We start from the raw sequence: 13,244 nt of genomic DNA, 5'->3' as shown, positions 1-13,244 counted from the left end.
ATATGTTAATTTTAATAAAATTCAAGATGAACATACACTGTAAAACGAAGGTGTAAACGGAAGACTCCCCAATTGATACAAGTAAGGTGTTAAATAAACTGAAATTCAACTGTAAGCTTGTAAGAAGGCTGAAATTTAGCTAGATGGTTTGGCTAAATTTTAGCCTTCTTACTAGCTTACAGTTGAATTTCAGTTCATTTAACTTGTATCAATTGGGGAGTATTCTTTTTAAACTTCTAATCATTACTGACATTTAGCCAACATGGTCTACTTCAGTTTACACCTTGAAAAAAGACAAATTTCGGGCTTAAAGGAAGACTTTGTTTTTACAGTGATACCTAAATTTCATGAAAAATTATATTATATATAATTTATAGTTTTCTTAATCTTCTTATTGTTTGTCACTCAATATTTCATATTAACTTTTTTAAAACAATAGTTACCTACTGTAAAAAAATCATTTACTAAATGTTTTTTTTTCTCATTTTTCATACACCCAGAGAAAAATATTATTTAAACCAAATATATTTTATTTGAGTTAATAAATAAACGTATATTTGTCTCAGAACCAACTAGACTTTTTATTTCTTTTAAATAAAAATTTTATTCGATACAAATAAAACATATATTTGAGATAAATAAAATTTTATTCAAACCAAATAAAATTTATTTCAAACAAATAAAAAGTCTAGTTGGTTCTGAGACAAATATACCATTTCTCTGCGGGTGTATACAATACGTGCTTCTATACATTTTATTTAATTATATATAAATCGCTCATCACTGTAAAAAAAAAATTTGTAATTTCTTCTTGCAACTGAGAATAATATAATTCATATTCTACTTATATATATTTTATGTATAAATATGTATATGTATGAAACAAATACCTCAATGTCACAAAATAAACAGTAAGTAAACGTTTATTTTTTACTAAGCCGTATATCATATGCAATTATTCAAATAAGACAGATATGATAAAAACATGTGCACCTTTATCCTTCACACACATATAATATAATATGTTTTATCTTTATATATACATTTTAAATTCATTAAATAAAAATTTGTTTAGCACATACACACCCAGAGAAATGGTATATTTGTCTCAGAACCAACTAGACTTTTTATTTGTTTGAAATAAATTTTATTTGGTTTAAATAAAATTTTATTTATCTCAAATATATGTTTTATTTATGTCAAATAAAATTTTTATTTAAAAGAAATAAAAAGTCTAGTTGGTTCTGAGAAAAATATACCTACGTTTATTTAATTCAAATAAAATATATTTGGTTTAAATAATATTTTTCTCTGGGTGCACTTTTTTGTAATTTTTACTATACATTTGACATTTATATACAAATTAGAAAACTTATTAATCATTTGTAATTTATTATTTAATTGGAATTATAAATATATATGTATCTGAATGTTGAATTATTAATGATTTTTTATTATTTTTATTATTATTATAAAAAATAAAATAATTACTCTCGACTTTAATAATACACCTAGAGAAATGGTATATTTGGCTTAGAACCAACTAGACTTTTTATTTGTTTCAAATAAATTTTATTTGGTTTAAAGAAAACTTTATTTCTCTAAAATATATGTTTTATTTATCTCGAATAAAATTTTTATTTAAAACAAATAAAAAGTCTAGTTGGTTCTGAGACAAATATACGTTTATTTAACTAAAAAAAATATATTTGGTTTAAATAACATTTTTCTCTGGGTGTAGCACATAATAATAACAACGACAATTGTAATTATAATTATCTTTATCATATTATAATTAATATCATGATCATCATAATAATTATACTATTACACTGTAGAAGAGCGGTTGAAAAATATGTCAAATTCGACTTAAGTTTTGAAGTAACGTAACGTAATAACTCATAAGAGTGTCCTCTTTTTGACCTGTAAGTTGAAAAATAGGTCAAATTTAACCTAAATTTTGACTTAATAAAAGGGCTTTTTTATAATATAGATATATTAGGTGGAAAACTATGTTATATACAAAAACTGTATTATAATTATTATTATTATATTATTATCTACTATTATTATTATTGTTACTATTATTTTATTATTATCAGATATCATTTTTATTTTTTTATATTATTTTCTTATAATAATAAAGTGAGAGCATATAATAAATAACATGAAATTGATGATCAGACTTTTTCAATTGCGCCACTTATCAAAAAAATGATTGTTTATTATAGAGACCTTGTTTTTCATGTCACGCGAAATACTGACCCGAATGAATTGATTAATGTGAAAAACTATAAGCGAAGTGTGTAATTCACGAATTACGTTCTTGACACATGTTTCCGGTCTCTCGTTAGTGAACTTTTATTTGGCATTGGATCTTTGTAAAAAGCCCTCGTGCCGTATATTTATATGTGTTTGTATGTGTGTGTGTCTGTGTGTCGACCCCAAACTCAATATTTTATACTTCGTTCCGCCCCATAATGCGATACTGTGTTGCTTTTCGATTGAAATTCATATAAATCCATTTATCATCGTTGACGCAATGCTAAGCTAACAAATTTTAACGTGCGCAATGCGTTTCCAATTGTTAAAAAAATATGTTTAATTTTAAAATATATGAATTTATTACATAAAAGAATGATCATTTTTTGAAAGAAACAGTTTTCTGATTAGGAATTTTAAAATGCAGGCGGTTAAAAGAATTACTTATTTTGAGGCTGATCTTAAATTAAATTTTTTTTTTTCTGTACATTTTTAATATAATTTTCTGACTTTACATTTATATTTTTATATTATAGAAATAAATGAAGTATATTTGTTAAATTTTGTCTTTTTTTGGAACTTTTCATATTTATTTAAATTGTTACACAACGGTATGAGTAGACAAGTGTTCTATAGACACTATGCTCTAGAGTTTCCTCAAGGGAGCATTAGCGTGGTTCTTTAGAGGATTCACGTTGGTGAAAGACAAGAGAACAGTGCAATTATCAGTCTCCACATAAATACCCACTATTTATTAAACAAAGATTTTTATGTTATATTTAGAAAATGGTTACATTTTTAAAATTAAAAATATTTGCATTTTTATGAAAATCAATTTCTATATTTCTTCTACCTTATAAAAACTTGTTCCTAAAGTAAACATATTAATTTCTATTTGTAGTTTTTCGGAAACGATTTTTAATAAAAGAAAATACAATTATTATCGACCAATAGACAGAAAAGAATTATTATAAAGAAAAATACAGTTCCCGTAACATTTATCAACAACGTAAAATAGAAGCAAAAGATATACAATCTTTTCAAAAATACATTCACAAATATTTTGAAAATTGTTATTCATCAATAAAATTTATCATAAATGGGAGTGGAGAATATTTCCAAGAGACTAAAGTAATAAAAGTATATGAAGAAAATTTCATAGTAATGATAAAAATCAGGCTACGTAATACTGGAGCAAAACTTCTATTGATGACGTGGATATAAATCACACAAAGTTATAATATTTGTCAAAGAAAAACTTTCTATTTCCATCGGGATTATAGAGAATATTCTCTACCTGGTTTAATTAGAGCAAAAACTCATTTTTCCTTCTGAATATATTCTTTTCTTTAAACAGATGGGGGAAAAATGTTTATTTTACACAAATAACCACGCCCTCTGCTCCAATTTCAATATTACAATAGAGAAACACCATAGGCTCCTGACACCATCTTCTAAATCATCTTTGAGAATCATAAAGGTATCGAATTCCCATTCAACACTAAATTCCACACTGTGAACTCGTAAAGTTCTAAGACACCTAAATGAAAGACTTTTAAAGATAGATATACAATTTGTAAGGCTAGGTTAAGTATAATTACCTGCCAAAAATAATTACCTGCTGAGTATACATATATATCTAAACCAAGCCCCAAAAGATAAGTTTGAAGGACAACAATAAATTTTACAGACCACCACTCGAAATGTAAAAACATGACAAAAGCTTATGCTGGTTAGTTTTTCAAATTGAGGTCCTAAACCGTAATTATTTTCGTACTAGATTGCTCGTAGCCTTTATAAATAGTTATAAAACTTTCGGATATTATCTTTTTTGGAGTGCTCCTCTTCCCTCCATTGAAACTCAAAAGGAAAAAAAACTCTCCAGTCTCTAGAAAAAACAAATCAAAAACTTTCTTCTAGAAAATGTATATGGTATACGGAACATGTATTTTTACCAGAAAAAAAATAAAATTCTTTGGTTTGGAAGCAGTCCCCGGACCGACTTTAAGGTGCAAAAAAAGTCGCTTTTGTGAATTAAAAATAGAAAATTTTTTTTAAAAAAGTCGTTTATTTAATTCAGTGTTGTCACAAATATTTTATTTTGTACTTCCCTGGCCGTTTACTGATTCATAAATTCAATTATTCAACAATTGAATAATTTTATTAAATATTTAAATACTTCTTATTTGTTTTTCGCACGGAAAATAAAACTAAAAAAATTTTCATTTTAAACCTGAATAGGTCATTTTTAAGAATTACAACTATAACCCTTCCAAATTTCGATTAGTTTCGACAATTTTTAACTAAACTTCATTTTTCGAAAATAGTTGAATTTCTTAAGGGAAGGGATAGGTGAAATTTTAACTCATCTAAATTTTTGTTTATGGGTGGTTAATGTCTTTTCTAACAAATTTTGGTATTTTAAATTATAATATTGTTCAAAAAATTAAAAAAAATTTAATTAGTTAAAAAATTTTTAAATAAATATCAAAATTTTTAAAAAATAACAATTTGAACTACTCTTGTAATTTTTTTAAATTTTCATTGCCGATTTTTTTATATACTTATTTCATAATTCTAAACAATCAATCGAATGGATTAACAAAAAGTTTTATTTTTTCGAAATATAAAAAAAATTGTAAATTAGTTAAACATTACTTTTATTGATTTTTTATAGTGTAATATGATTTCAAGTACTGAAAAAGTGTAAAAAAAATTGCCAAATTTTTTGTAGGCTTTTCTTAAGATTCTGAATAATCAATCGTGTAGATTTTAAAAAATTTTAATTTTTTTAAAAAATAAAATTTTTAAAATGTCCGAAAAATATTTTTTTTAATTTTAACTATATAGAATATTTAAATTTTCACAGAATTTTTCACGAAACTATATAGAATAAATTTAGATCCTAAATAATGACAGAAAAAAATTGGCCCCTTTTAACAACGTAATTATCGAAGGGTTGAAATTTCACTTATCCCTCCCCTTAAAAGGACTTTTGTAAAATTAAAAAAAACTAATTAATTACCTACTTATTAAAAAAATAAAAATTAAAAATTATGAACATATAATTTTTTTTGTACAAAATATTAAAAATAATTCTAAAAAATTTTTATGCTTTGATTTTTTGTATATACTATATTTGAATTTTCGAAAATATATAATTGAAAATAATTGAATTTAAAAAAATTATAATGAAAAAAATTTAAATACCTATTACTTTTTGCAAAAATATTTTGCAAAACATACTTATTTTTCATACTATAAAAATCGATATAAGTTGCATTTTATCCTCGATTTTATCCTAAAAATATATATGGTATTGTATTCCCGTGCAGAAATTTTGACCGGGGCCAGATCGGGGCCAGATCGGGACAAACCGGGCCCCGATCTGGCAACCCGACCTGGCCCCGGTCTGGTTGAAACACTAAAACCGACCGGGGCCATGGCACTTTGCCCGATCTGTCCGCCCTGTCGGGACCCGGTCGGGGCCATGGGATTTCCCCCGATCTTTTCGCTACCCAGGTAGAAATCCAATACTGACTGCATTTTATTATATTAAAGCTCGTTATTTGATTATTAAAGCATGGGGAGTATTTACTTCAATATTAATAATTATTATTATTTTTGTAGTAAATAAACTTTTATGAATGTCATTAAAAATGTAAATAATTATTAGAATTGCTTTTATTGAACTAAGTTTTTAAAAAAAATATTTTTCTTATTTTCTTTCATTAATTTAGACAGACTATCTTATTTAAATTAATGCCTAATTTATTATTATTATTGTTAATAATTATTTAAACCTATACTTTATGTAACATTATTAAGAATTATACACAAAACACTTAAAACTAAGACGGAAAAATATCGCACGCACGGGGGATCGAACCCTAGACCTCGAGGACGCAAGTCAAATACACATACCGCAAAGCCACGCAAGCTTGGAAGCGACCTCGCTTAAACTTCCTTTTGAATCATGGGACCGTTATATACAGTATTATCATAATAAATTGACTGTATCATATTTATTTATAGAAAAATTATTAAAAATGTATGTTATATATATATATATAAATTAATATGTTTATCATAATAATATGGTAAAAATTATTAATTTAATTATTTATTCTCTATTATTTATAATTTAACTATTTTTTAAAATAATAAAAAAATTTTTATTATTAATAATTCACAATAATACTAAAAATTATTAATTAATAATAATTTATTTTTTTGCCTTAAACATGGAATTTCAATTTAAGTGTGAAAAATAATTGGTGCGTTTGTCCTATTGTTTTAAATTAAAGGAGAATAAATTCCTAAGACATCCCTCGAGGCCAATTTTTGAGTTTTTAATTGTTTATAATTTTTATTTTCAAATTTCAATCAAAGTTAACAAATTAACACAATTTTTTAAAAACGGACGTTTATTTTCTTATTCCGTTACTGCACATGCTCTAAATCAGTTCAAATTAATCCAATATTACCAGCAGACAATTAAAAACCTATAAAGTAATATATTTCAATTGTCATAAACAACATTAATTAACAAATAGTTAACTTTGATTCCTCTCCAATAAAAAATATTAATATGTCTTTTTTCTTATAATATAACTTATTTAAATATTTAATATTATATATCCGTGGTCTTTTAACATTATCCAAATAAAAAAGTAAACGTGAAAAAAAAATTTTTGGTGGAAAGGAACAAAAATTAACTATTTGTTAATTAATATTATTTGTAACCATTTAAATAAGTTATTTTTTAAACAAAAAGGACACATATTTTTAAAATGAACTTAAATTAAAAAGTAGATGTGAAAAAAATTTTTTTGGTGGACAGGAACGTAAGTTACATAACTATTTATTATTTAATATATTGTTTATAACAATTTAAATAAGTTATTTTTTAATCAAAAAGGACAAATATTCTTTAAATAGACTTAAATTAAAAAGAAAATGTGAAAAAAAATTTTTAGTGGAATAGGAATCAATGTTAACTATTTGTTAATTAATATTGTTTATAACAATTTAAATAAGTTATTTTATAATCAAAAAGGACAAATATTCTTTAAATGAACTTAAATTAAAAAGAAAAGGTGAAAAAAACATTTTTTAGTGGAAAGAAATCAAAGTTAACTATTTGTTAATTAATACTGTTTATAACAATTGATATAAATTACTTTCTGTTTTATTAATTGTGTGGTGGTCATATTGTATTAATTTGAACTGATTCAGATCATATGCAGCAACGGAATAAGAAAATAAGCCTCCTTTTTTGAAAAATTGTATTAATTTGTTAACTTTGATTGAAAATAAAAATTATAAACAATTAAGAACTAAAAAATTGACCTTAAGGGATGTCTTAAGAATTTATTTGCCTTTAATTTAAAATAAAGAATACTGAAACCGGTTAAGAATTGTAGGCTGTAGACAGTTTTGAACAGTAAATTGTAAAAAAAATCCCATTGTGCGCTGTTTGTAGATCCTTGGGCAAACCCGGCCTGGTCCTGGTCGGGGCCACGAAGTCGGGGCCAGATCATGAAAACCCGACCGGGGCCAGGGCGGTAATCGGGAACAAAAGTGGCGATTTCTGCACGGGTTGTAATATTGGGAAGAAAAGTCGAAAAAATAGTTTTCAAAATTATAATTAAAATAATAATAATAAATAAAATAATAATAAATAAGTAATCTCTAGTTTTGAAAATAAGACGAAAAAGTCATAATATCTTAGGTCTGTTGGAAAGAAAAGAAATAAATAGATAGAAAATTTAATATAATAAAAAGTACTAAAATTATTTTTACATATGCGTCTAAAGTATAACAAATAATTATATTAAATTTGTATTTGAAATTTTACCTTTAAATACAGTTTGGTTGTGTAAATTCTGTTGGAATAATAATTTAACTTCATTATCCTTTCGATTTCTCGTGAACCATGACGAAAATTCAGTTTCATCAACGACCTAAACAAACATTTTCATGGTAATCCGAAAATTTGCCTAAATAAGATAACTTCAAGGCGAATTAAGTAGAGTGCATATTTCTCCATAGTAAATTTCGTAAAATATTTTATCTACCACTCTATAAACAGCTGTAAGTATAGATAATGGGGTAAGGCTTCCTGAAGTGTAACAGTAAAATTTCATATTTACTATATTCAATTGACAACATATGAAATGTAAACGTCATTATGAGTTTATTAAACGGTTCAAAGGATTTTTTAAAAAAATTAAATTTCTCTGAGTTATAAACAATTGAAGTTTTTTACAGTGCTTAATTAAAAAATGCATATCTTGGAATATAATAAACGGATTTTAATGAAACTTATATTTTTGGAAACCTTAAATAGTGCACTTTCAATTAAAAAAATAAAAAAAAAATTTTGTTGAAAATTACTATTTGTTATTGAAAAATTAATTGTTTAATTGTAAAATAAACAATGTTCTCAACATTTTAGGAAGTTCGTTCAAATTACATTGCAAAGAGAATTTTATAACGATTCGATACCCGTTTTGAAATCTAATGACACTCAATTACGAAAAAAGTTATTGCATTTTTTCTACTGCGCGGTACGTCTCTCTACCGCGTGGCTGGTCAACCGCCACAGTGGTTCAGAATTACAATTTAGTGTTCATAATCACCTACAGCCTACAATTTTTGATGAAATTTGACTTTCTTTTTTTCTAAATCTTAAGCGATAAATTCGCCAGATCGCCATTGAGCCGGAACTATTGTTAACAACAATTGGAATAATATTTTTAATTATGTGTTTTGTGTCTTTGGACATACATGTTATTGTTAAGATACTTAAATAGTTAATTTAATATTTTTTTCAAAAATATTCAACAAATATTGCAATTGTAGGTTAAATTTTTTACTTAATTGTTTAAATAAACTATATTATGAAATGAAATTCAAAATTCCGGCTCAATGGCGATCTGGCGAATTTATCGCTTAAGATTTAGAAAAAAAGAAAGTCAAATTTCATCAAAAATTGTAGGCTGTAGGTGATTATGAACACTAAATTGTAATTCTGAACCACTGTGGCGGTTGACCAGCCACGCGGTAGAGAGACGTACCGCGCAGTAGAAAAAATGCAATAACTTTTTTCGTAATTGAGTGTCATTAGATTTCAAAACGGGTATCGAATCGTTATAAAATTCTCTTTGCAATGTAATTTGAACGAACTTCCTAAAATGTTGAGAACATTGTTTATTTTACAATTAAACAATTAATTTTTCAATAACAAATAGTAATTTTCAACAAAATTTTTTTTTTATTTTTTTAATTGAAAGTGCACTATTTAAGGTTTCCAAAAATATAAGTTTCATTAAAATCCGTTTATTATATTCCAAGATATGCATTTTTTAATTAAGCACTGTAAAAAACTTCAATTGTTTATAACTCAGAGAAATTTAATTTTTTTAAAAAATCCTTTGAACCGTTTAATAAACTCATAATGACGTTTACATTTCATATGTTGTCAATTGAATACAGTAAATATGAAATTTTACTGTTACACTTCAGGAAGCCTTACCCAATGTAATCAGCATATATTTAAGCTCGTGATACAAACAAAATTGACCTACAACTGTTATTATCCCGCAGGAAATACAAAATTTACCGCATAAGTATAACGAATTATATTTGCTTTAAAAATTTTTCATTATAATAAATCTATTCTCTTTTTAAATCGATTATAAACGAACTTAATAACTGTACTGGCTTACTTCTATACTATAATATATATATATATATATATATATATATATATATATATATATATATATATATATATATATATACACACACTGTCTATTAATAATTGAAATTTTATTTTTGAAACAAAATAATTTCGAATTAAAAAAATACTCTCGTATATTATACTGTAGCATTATCTGATTGTAACATCGGATAAGTGGCTTAAACCACAATAATTAACACATGATAGATGATGGTAGTAGAACTCACGAATTCGTGTGTTATCATTAAAAAAGATAAATAATGTAATTGTCGGTATGAATTATCTGCAATTGACCAAAGGTTCACGATTAAATATGTTGTCCCTCTGCATTAATGGTCCAACTTGCAATTATACTGCGCAATGCAATATATTATGCTTTTGGACAATCATGGATTTATTAATGCTATACATGGATAATTCGCACTATAGAGTATAGATATATACACATATATATTGATTGAATTCGGTTTTGTAAGAGCTATAGTTTGGGAACTTCATTATGATCAATTTACACGGTTACTGCTGTATATATATATATATATATATAATGCACTAGATACAAAATTTTAACATGATATTCCAACATACATGTGCATCAAAATGATTTGAGATTAAATTTTCATGTATAATTTACACTGTTAAATATATAAGTGACAAATAATTATATCATATATAATTAACATATATACCTATATATATCAAACATGATAAAGAACATATGTGTGACACGGTTAATGTGCGGTTTTCGAATTAAATGATTCCGAATTACAGAAATAATTATATCTGAGCATACATTTCAATTATCTGCTTTCCATATACACTGTAAAAAATTTTTCGGAATTTTTTCCGAAAAAATACGGACAGCACGGAACCCCAAACGGTGGAAATTTTTCCGAATAAATAAAAGGAATTATCTACCATGAATTTCGGAAATATTTCCTACTATTTATTCGGAAATTCTACTTAAATCATTTGAATATTTATGTAAAAAATCAAAACTGTTTATATTACATTCTGATATATTAAAATAAATGTAAATTAATTTTAAAAAAATTATTATTTACATTTTTACGGAAGTATCTATTTATCTATTTACCACGATTTGAACTGTCAGCCTTATAGTGCTGTCTGTGCGTAGGGTTTTTTTTAATGGAGCCTTCAACCATTGGGAGCGCACGCTTAGACGCGCTCGACCAAGGGAGGCTATGAGAATCTGCTGCAAAGTATCAGTTTTAAGAAACATGTGGAGTAAAATCTGTTCTTTCTAACTTCTATGGAATTTCGAAAGATTCAATCTCTTTAAAACTGTTGACCAACCGATTCATAGTATTCATAGTATTCATAGTATTTATTTTTCTTATTTAACAGTTTTTAAATTTAAAACAGTAAAAATGAACTAATTATTTTTCTTCAAATTTAAGTAAGTGAAAATGCTCTTAGAAAAGTTACGTCATAAGTCTTTCACGTAAAAAAGTACGTGCATGTAGACTAATTCATAAATGATTTTTCATTTATTTTTAATTATATATATATATATACTTATTATCTTACGTGGAATACTTTTGATGTATTCTAAGTAAATTTTCACTTTTTTTAGATTTAAAGAGTAGTATATAAATACACATATCGGATTTTTTTCTTTAGTAATTAGTGAAAAAAACGTTGACTAATAATTATAAATTAAATGTAAAAAAATAATTTATTGATATACTTAACAAATGGTTAAGAAAGTCAAAATTCGATAATTACTTAACAGACAATTTTTACTGATTTTTGCTTTCAAAGTTGAATTTTTTACTAATTCAGATTAGGAAAGAAGAAATATTTCCTACTAAATATTCGGAAAATGTGTATTTCCTCTTAACTTTGGAAATACTTCCAATTAAGTATTGGGAGAACTGTTCTTTTACTTCGCTTCAGAAATATTTCATAATAATACTGGTGAAAAATCCACTATCTTTGGAAACTTTACAAAAAATTATGGAATAATTTCCGACTTTTGTCGGAAAAATTATTTTTCCATTTAACTTTGGAAATTGTTACAGAAAAACTGGTAAAAAATCCGCGATCTTCGGATACTTTGCCGAAAATAAAGGAATAATTTCCGGTTTTTATGCGACTAGTATTTTTCCACCTACTTTCGGAAATATTTCCTATTCAATATTCGGAAAAACTGATTTCCCCCTAATTTCGGAAAAATTACCGTTTATATTATCGGATAAAATTCAGAAATTTTTTACAGTGTATAGTATGTTTATTCGTCATTTTTTCTTTGTTGATTTAAATTGAAATTATTTTTGGGAAATCTGTTAATAAAGTAACTAAAGGTTAAAATTCAAGGTCTCATTTTTTATATAAATATGTAAATTAATTAATTTACATTAAGCTTATAAGAAGCGAAGGTTTTTTTAGGATTGAATATGGCGGCTTCAAAATGGTCTCCAAAACTTAAAGGTCATTTTCAAAATAACTTTGGAAAATATAAGTTTACTTTCTAAATTTATATTAGTATTGAATTTTTATACTAATTCAATCGGTACATTCAGTTTCAACCAATGAATCAGTTAATTCTTGCAAAATTGATGATTGCAAATTATTTTAAGGTTACGTTCGTCTTATTTTTATCTTCTTTAAAAGTAACTGTTAATAAAAGCTGATTTTAGTTTTATATATGAAACTAAAATCACTTTTTATTAATTATTCTGAATGTAATAGAGACTTAAACATTAGATATTTATATTAAAAGTCGATCCTCTTTGTATATATTAATATTCCCAAAATTATTAACATAACCTAACATTTTTGCTTTTTATGTATATAACTTTCTTCTGAGTGAGTGCAGCGTGTCACAAATGACACGTTTGGGTTTGGGTCTTTCTCACAGTCCGTGCGTTTTATCTAGTTAATTATATATATATATATATATATATATATTGATTCTATACGCTAGCCTCGGCTGGCTAACTAACTCGGAGGGAAAAGTTAACTATCCAGGGAATCAGGCTTAACACTTAAAACCTAACCCTCTAAGTTTGACTATCCAGTTTTCTCAGTATAATTGAATTAACAAACACTAACTAAATCTGTAGTATTTCACTAACAATGAATTAATTTTTATTAAGAGCAAGTTAAATACTTCTAGTAGTTGTTGTTAATGTTGGTTAAGGTTATAGTTGAATTAGTAAAAGTAGTAGAAAACTACTAATTAAATAGTAAAACCGTGAATCAATCGGTT

The sequence above is a fragment of the Leptopilina heterotoma genome, unplaced genomic scaffold, assembly GCF_015476425.1.
Source record: "Leptopilina heterotoma isolate Lh14 unplaced genomic scaffold, ASM1547642v1 Lhet_70, whole genome shotgun sequence".
In the NCBI taxonomy this organism is placed as follows: domain Eukaryota; kingdom Metazoa; phylum Arthropoda; class Insecta; order Hymenoptera; family Figitidae; genus Leptopilina; species Leptopilina heterotoma.
This window is presented reverse-complemented; position numbering follows the sequence as displayed.